A 7,884-nucleotide genomic window follows, 5' to 3' on the forward strand; every position below is an offset into this window, starting at 1 on the left:
AGATTTTTACCCCGAACTACGAGGTTTTGATCCTCCTTTGTGATGGTACGTATGCAATGGGTTCATCCATCCAAACAACAAATTTGTAAATATAAGTTATTCTTTTCTCATCCCTCCAATCTTTTGTACAAATATTTTCACAAATACCAACCTACAACACATATTTGCAAAAAGGGTTCCCTTAGAGTACTAAGGATGTTTTGGGTGCATAAAACCTTCCCATTTCATAACCAACCCCCTTACCCAGATCTCTGACATTTTTATTAGTTTTTTATTTGAAAAACATCTTACCTTAGCTTTTGTTCACTTTTTAGCCTTTCCTTTGGACAAATAAAAGGGCGGTGGTGACTCGAATTGTATGTTTACTTTTGGTTTAGTCAATAAACCTAAAGGTAAAAGAAACCCCGCTACAGACCTCATCGGGCTGGTCCACCCTCAACCAAATAAAAAATGAAAAGTGAGTACATGTTTTTGAAGGAAAAAATCTCAGGAGCATGAATCTGACCTCCATTTTTTCCAATTCCAAGTATATTGAAAGATACATGGATTTTAAATTTGAGGTTCATGACCTGAGTTGCTTCGATTTGACCTCAAAGCAACTCAATCTTGTTTCCAACATTGCTAGGACTTTAGCCAACCAAAAATCAAAGAGAATGGTGAAGAATTGAGAGAGAATCAAAGAGAGAAAGATTGGAAAATGTAACATTCTATTTGCAATGATGAAGCTCGATCTGGATCTCAATTTGCTTGGGCTTGCTTCCACTTGATTGCAGGAGGTGAATTGAGAGCTCAAATGGCTTGGATTCTTCGAGTTTCTACTTCAAAATAGAAGTGAAATTGAAACTCGATTTTCAATTCAAAACCTTATAGTTTATCCTCTAATGGTGATGGGAAGGTTGCCGGAGCAAAGCTTGGGAAAGGTCTATATAATTTTGAGCATGAGACAATGTATTTATAGGCTTGGCAATTGATTTCCACACACTTTTATTCAAATACCAAAAATAGAAATTCTCATGTGCATGCTTGCATGGGCGTGTGATAGGCCCATGAAATGATGTCAAAAGGTCCAAAGATGATCATGAGTGATGTTGAAAGTGTAACATGAAGCCATGCATTTGAAATTGAGAAGTGGTCATGATATTCATCCAAATGATAAACACAGTGAAGCTCGGGCTTATACCACCACTGAGGGTTGGTAGGTATAGCAGGTGGGTCACGTGGAGTAATCAATTTCCTTTCAATTAATGAAGGATAAAGCTCGGCATAGCTTGTGCTGGTTTGATTGTTGTTTCAAGGCTGGTAGGCCTGCTGTTGCGGACAGTGTTGTTGTTGTTGATACTGTTGATGTTGCTGTTGCTGGTTCTGATGCTGATAATGTAGATTTTCTCTGAAAATAGATGCTATATGAGCCACCTGGTGCTGATTACTGGCTGGACGCACAGTCTTCCTATTCACAGAGGGTCTTCTTGATTTAATATGGGAGGTCACAGCATGTGCCTCGCCATCTTTCTTCTTGGCAAACGCCCCATAATGTTTGGCAGAAGAGCCTTCTTCTCTGGTAAGGCGCCCTTCCCTGACTCCCTCTTCTAGACGCATCCCCATGTTCACCATCTCGGTGAAGTCAGAAGGAGCGCTAGCAATAATCCGCTCGTAGTAGAATGAGCTTAAAGTCATGAGAAAGATCTTCGTCATCTCCTTCTCTTCGAGCGGGGGCACAATTTGTGCAGCCAATTCTCGCCACCTCTGGGCATACTCCTTAAAAATTTCCTTATCCTTCTGGGATATGCCCTCAGTTGGTCCCTATCGGGAGCCATATCAACGTTGTATTTGTATTGCTTGACGAAGGCTTCGCCAAGGTCGTTGAAGGAGCGGATGTTCGCACTATCCAGGCCCATGTACCATCTCAAGGCGGCATCGGACTGGCTGTCCTGGAAGTAGTGGATCAGGAGTTGATCATTGTCGGTCTGAGTCGACATCTTGCGTGCATACATCACAAGATGGCTGAGCGGGCAAGTGTTCTCTTTATACTTTTCAAAGTCAGGCACTTTGAATTTAACAAGAATCTTGACACTAGGAACAAGACAAAGCTCAGAAGCAGATTTTCCAAAGAGGTCCTTCCCTCTGAGAATTTTGAGTTCCTTGTGCAACTCAAGGAATTGATCATTCATAGCATCCATTTTCTCATACACGTCTGGGCCCTCAGATGGCTCAGAGTGGTAAATGGTGTCATCTACTCTAGGCAAAGTATGCACGACTGAGGTGGCACAGCAAGGACCGGGCTAGATGCCGGCAGAGAAGCAAAAGTTAGGGCGAGACCCTCTAGAGCAAATTTCGCGGGCATCCCCCAGGGAAACCCGGCTGGCATAGCAGATGGTGCAAAATGAGCACTAGCAGCAGGCACGGTATAGGAAGCAACCTCTGAGATGACCATCCTCTGGGGAGGAGTTGAAGGCGTTGGAGACGACTGGCTTTAGGCGGCCATGAAAGACTCCATCAGGGCAGTCAATCTTGCCACTTCCTCCTTCAGTTCTCTATTCTCTTGCTCTAAGTGATCCATTAACTTTGATGAGTTGGCTCTGGTGTAATACCGGTGTGTTAGCTTGTCTTCAAAATGAATGAAGAACAAAGAGTTAGACCACTGAACAAGAAACCCTGGAACAAAACCTGCTTATGCACATGATGCATGCAATGTTTGTGTATATGATTTTATTTTTTAATCAGAGGAACTTTTAGAGTTATATTTGCAAATATTTGGAAATGTTAATCATTTAGACATATAATGGAAAATCATATCAATAATATCTGGAAAAATTTTACACCAAAGAAGTATAGTCTTGGTAACCAAATACAATACAAGAGAGAAGGAAAATGAACATCCTATGGAACCCTAGAAACAATCATCAAAAGCTCTCGAGACCGGAAGATAAGCTGCATGAAGCCTCTTCACCTCTCTCTCATAGGTTTCCTCCATATCTTCCTTCTCTTTGGCGAGTCAATCGTACTTCCTCTTCCAAAACTTGGAAGACTATGGAAGAAGATAAGTCACCACATCATCAGGTTCGTCGATAACCCGATGCTCCAGAAACTCTATCAAAGCATCCTTATCTCCAAGCTGCTGAAGTAGCTCCTCTTGCTCACGGATCCAAGCACGCGAGCGGTCTTCCTCTCTCAACTCCTCTACTCCTTGGTTAGGGAGGGTTGAAGGCCCAGCCATAACCAAAGGTGTAGGTCTCGGGTAGTCATAAGGCATAAGGTACTCAGAAGCTCTCCTCCTCACCCACGAGGTATAGGGTTCCAAAGCAATACAATTCTTTGGACCAAGCTCTTTCCTTCCCTTCCTATGAATCTTGTGCCAAGCGCGGACTGTCCTGACCTTCAAGTTTTAGGGATCTTTACCCTCTTGAAAGAACACACCCTCTAACAGAATGTTATTAGGTTTATCCTTTAAGGGGAACCCAAGCTGACAACTTGCCAAAACAGGGTTCTAGTTAATCCCACCACATGTACCAAGAAGAGGCACATTGAAGAATTCACCACAAGAGTCAATAATCTGCACACCATCATATATACGGTTGTACCAAAAGATATCATCATTAGTGAGAGACATGAGTCTCGTGGACCACCGTAGACATCCTTTGTTCTCCTTGAAGGTGACCGTCTGTGGCAAGGGCGAAATAAACCACTTGTACAACAGAGGCAAACAACACACAATGGTACCACCACCCTTTGCATTCCTCATATGCAAAGAGAAATAAGTGTCACCCAACAGAGTAGGAACGGGATTAAGAGTAGAGAAAATCCTAATAGTGTTCACATCCACAAACTTGTCGATGTTGGGGAATAACACTAGCCCATAGATGAGAAGTACAAATATGGCCTCAAAGGCGTCCTCACTCATGGCCTTCCCATACATAGTAGCTTGAGCAATGAGGAAATCAGATGGGAGACCTTGAATTCCACCTTTGGTAGTCATATGAGCACCAACAATAGATTCATCTATATGCAACAGATCAGAAATCTCTTGAGAAGTAGGAACTCTCTCCAAGCCACTGAACGACAACTGATCTAGAATAGGTATGCCCACAAGATAGGCATACTCCTCAAGTGTAGGAAAAAGCTGGAAATCTAGAAATGTGAAGCAACGGTACAAGGGATCATAGAACTGCACCAATACACTCATCATACCTTCATCCACCTGAGTAGCAAGAATAGACAGAACCTTCCCATGACGAGCCTTGAACTCCAAGGGATCTAATACATAGGATGTCAAACTCCTTAACTCTTTCAAGTCGGTTTGTCTGAAACTATACTTCTTCCTATTCCTTCTTTGCTTATCCATGTCTGAAAATTTGCAAATAGACCTCTTAAGTTCCTTGAAAATTTTCTTATTGTTGATGATATGGATGTGTATGAATGCATAAATGCATGGATGCAATAATCACACTCAAGGATCAAGCAAAACACACCACACAAAGGTCATGGGATGGATCAAGTCATCCTTAATATCAATCATCCATTTTGGTGGATTATGGTTTACACCTTATCAACACCCAAGTTCCATTGATATTAAGGATACACAAGAACAGATCAACCATGAATCAAGGGTTTGTTGCAAGTCACGAGCATGGAGTCTTGGTTAAGAACCACCCAAAGGGAGTGTACTATGGTTAAACCCGACAATCATGTTCTACAAGAGGTTCCCATAGTCATCATCCCATCTTTCGGATATTATCGGATAAACGACTACTCATATTCCAAAAATATTCTCAAGAGAGACTCTTATGAGTATAGTATCGCGTAACAATCGTATCAAATCTTACACTTGAACGACCTTCGCACTACATCCTAAAAATAGGCCATGATGGGCTTGGTAAACTAAGGTCATTGGCTTCTAAGGCATATATTGGAAAGAGTAATGACTAACCACGACTACTCGTGTGACATTATTGATCCCAACATAACCTCCACCAACTGAATGGGCTCACAAGTCAACTTTCTAAGGAATAACTCCATACAAGTCAACAAGACTATGCCATTCTCCTATCATAAGTGCACTCGAGTTCGGGTATAGAACTCATCTCACAAGAGACCACCAAGCACATAAACAATTGATATATCAAGCATTTCATACATTACAAACAATACAGTAATCCCAAATTTGCACAAAAATATGTCACAAATAATATAAACAACACAATACAACAAAGGTAAAAAGTAGGCAAAACCCACTAGGCAAAAGATCCCCACCAGAGTCGCCACTTTTTTGTAGCGGGGTATTCGTTACCTTTAGATTTATTGACTAAATCAAAAGTAAATCATACAATTCGAGTCACCACTGCACTTCTATTTATCCAAAGGAAAGGTTAGAAAGCGAACAAAAACCGAGAAGTTTTATCAAATCAAAAACTAATAAAAATGTCAGAGATCTGGGTAAGGGGGTTGGTTTTGCAATGGGGAGGTTTTAAGCACCCAAAACATCCTTAGTACTCGAAGGGAGCCCTTTTTACAAATGTTGTAAGGTAGGTTGGTATTTGTGAAAATATTTGTGTAAACATGATTGGGGAGATGAGAGAAGAATATACAAGTTATTTACAATTTTGTGTTTGAATGGATGAATCCATTGCCTACGTACCATCTTAAAAAAGATCAGGATCAAAACCTCGTAGTTCGGGGTAAAAATCTCAAAACAAGTTGGTGAATTGATTGGTCAAAAGCCTTAAAGGTCTTTTGTTATCAAAGGGAGAAAACTCAACCTAAAACCACAAATCCACCATGTGAGGAGAGCTTCAACATGCTAGTGAGGGGTTAACCCTATAATAAGCACGGAAGACTTATAGTCCATCACTAAGGATATAGGTGAGTATTATATCAACCTCAAGGATAACTTTAACCTAATAGCTAATGTTTATGAAAAAAGGTTTGGCAAGAAGTGGACATTGGAACCACAAAACAATTGAGTGACTTGTATTTACAAATGAAAAGTATTAACAAAGTAAGGTCAAAGTTGACTTTGGATTCAATTCAAAAGCATAGTGCTTAAGTTTCTAATTTTGAAAACAATGTTAATGTTTGCACAAAAGTTTGGCTTGGGTTAGAGTGGAGAGAAGAAGAGAATGGCTAGATCCTAAACATGCAAAGATGAAGGAAGAGAAATAAAACCAGATGGAGTTCCCTTCTTGAGATTATAAAGATGATCCAAGTTGCTCCTTCCTTTGGATTTGACAATCAATAAGCAAATAACTCAAGCAATCAAGCAGGCAAAAATCAAGCTCATAGGAATCTTCCAATTGGCTTTTGTATCTCTCACTTTGGATGCTCATGACAATGGTTCTTCTACTTGGCTCAAGTTTATGATCCCTAGCACATAAGAACACACAAATCAAAAAGTTCCACAATGCCATAAAAAGAAAGGACAAGAGTGAGTTTAGAATTAGGGGGTCCTTTTCAATGTCTTCTTCAAGATTAAGCATTCTAAAGGCATGAGGCCTAGTTTCTCTTTAAAAAATTTCTTCTTTGTTTAGCATTCTAAAGGCATGAGGCCTAGTTGCTCTTTGACTCCATTTAGCATAGGTAAGGTCATAAAATCTAACTCCTTTCTCCATTTGCATTGGGTTCACACAAACAAAACAAAACAAGCACAATAGTATATACACAATAATATGCTCAAGTGAGCAAAAGGCAAATTGCGTTAACATAAACATGAGTTCAAGTGAGCAAAGGGCAAAATCAAATGAATTAATGTGCAAGAAATTAAATTGCCTTAAAGTAAATTGCAAGAATTAAATGCTTGACTTAAAATTTAGTGATTAGTAGATAAGTGGACTAATATAGTAGTCACACCTATCTGAGGCCGGTGAATAAAACTATAGGCAACAAACACAAGTTAGAGACCATGACTAGTAAGCCAAGCTCCTACAACTTACCATGCCAAAAGAAAAGAAGAATGATCTTGTATGGATTTAGGTTTTTTGCTTGACCAAGAAGCAACCTATCTCTAATGTAAAACCATTCAGTTGATATTTAATCAAGATGAATTAGATTTGAATCAAAGAAGGTTAAGCCCCTCTATGTCAAGGCTAACCAACAATCATTAACTCATTGATCAAAAAGAAAAAGGAGAAGAAGAAGCAGAAATGGAAATGTACATAAATCGAATTCAAATGACATAAGCAAAATATATTGGCAAATATGAAATAAATCAACATCAATCAATGGTAAACAGAAGTGAGATGAAGCTAAGAAGTCAAGTAAAAAAATAAAATATTTTTGGTAATTTTTGGAATTAAAATAATATTTGAATTAAAATAAACAAATAAAGGTCAAACTTCAAATCCCATTCAAATCAACTTGGAAACGTCCAATTGGATCATCATAAGTTCAACAAAGCCAAACAAGGTTTGACAAAAATTTTCATCATTTTTAGAAACCAGAAACTAATTTTAAACAATTAAAAATGAATAAGAAATAACATAATTGAACTAAAATCTCAAATAAATCTCAAAACAATTAAGAAATTGATGATAATATTTTTCATAGATTCATCATCATTCAAAGATGTTAACAAAATATTTTTGGCATTTTTGAATATTGGAAACTATTTAAAATGAATTAAAAATAACCAGAAAAGAGAAAATTCACAAAAAATATTAAATGAACTCATAAAAAATTTTAAAAATCATTTTCAGAAACTAGAATTAAAAAGGGAAATAATGCAATTGGTCCCATATTTTTTGGATTTAAAATGAAGAAGATATGAATTTTTAAAATAAGATGAAATTAAAAAAAAAAGGAAAATCAGAAATTAAGAAAAATCCTAGCGCGTTGGATCACATTCATTAAATGATGTGGCACATCAGATGGCCCTAAGGCGCGCGCGTATGGTGA

Source organism: Lathyrus oleraceus, chromosome 1 (assembly GCF_024323335.1).
Source record: "Lathyrus oleraceus cultivar Zhongwan6 chromosome 1, CAAS_Psat_ZW6_1.0, whole genome shotgun sequence".
Classification (NCBI taxonomy): Eukaryota; Viridiplantae; Streptophyta; class Magnoliopsida; order Fabales; family Fabaceae; genus Lathyrus; species Lathyrus oleraceus.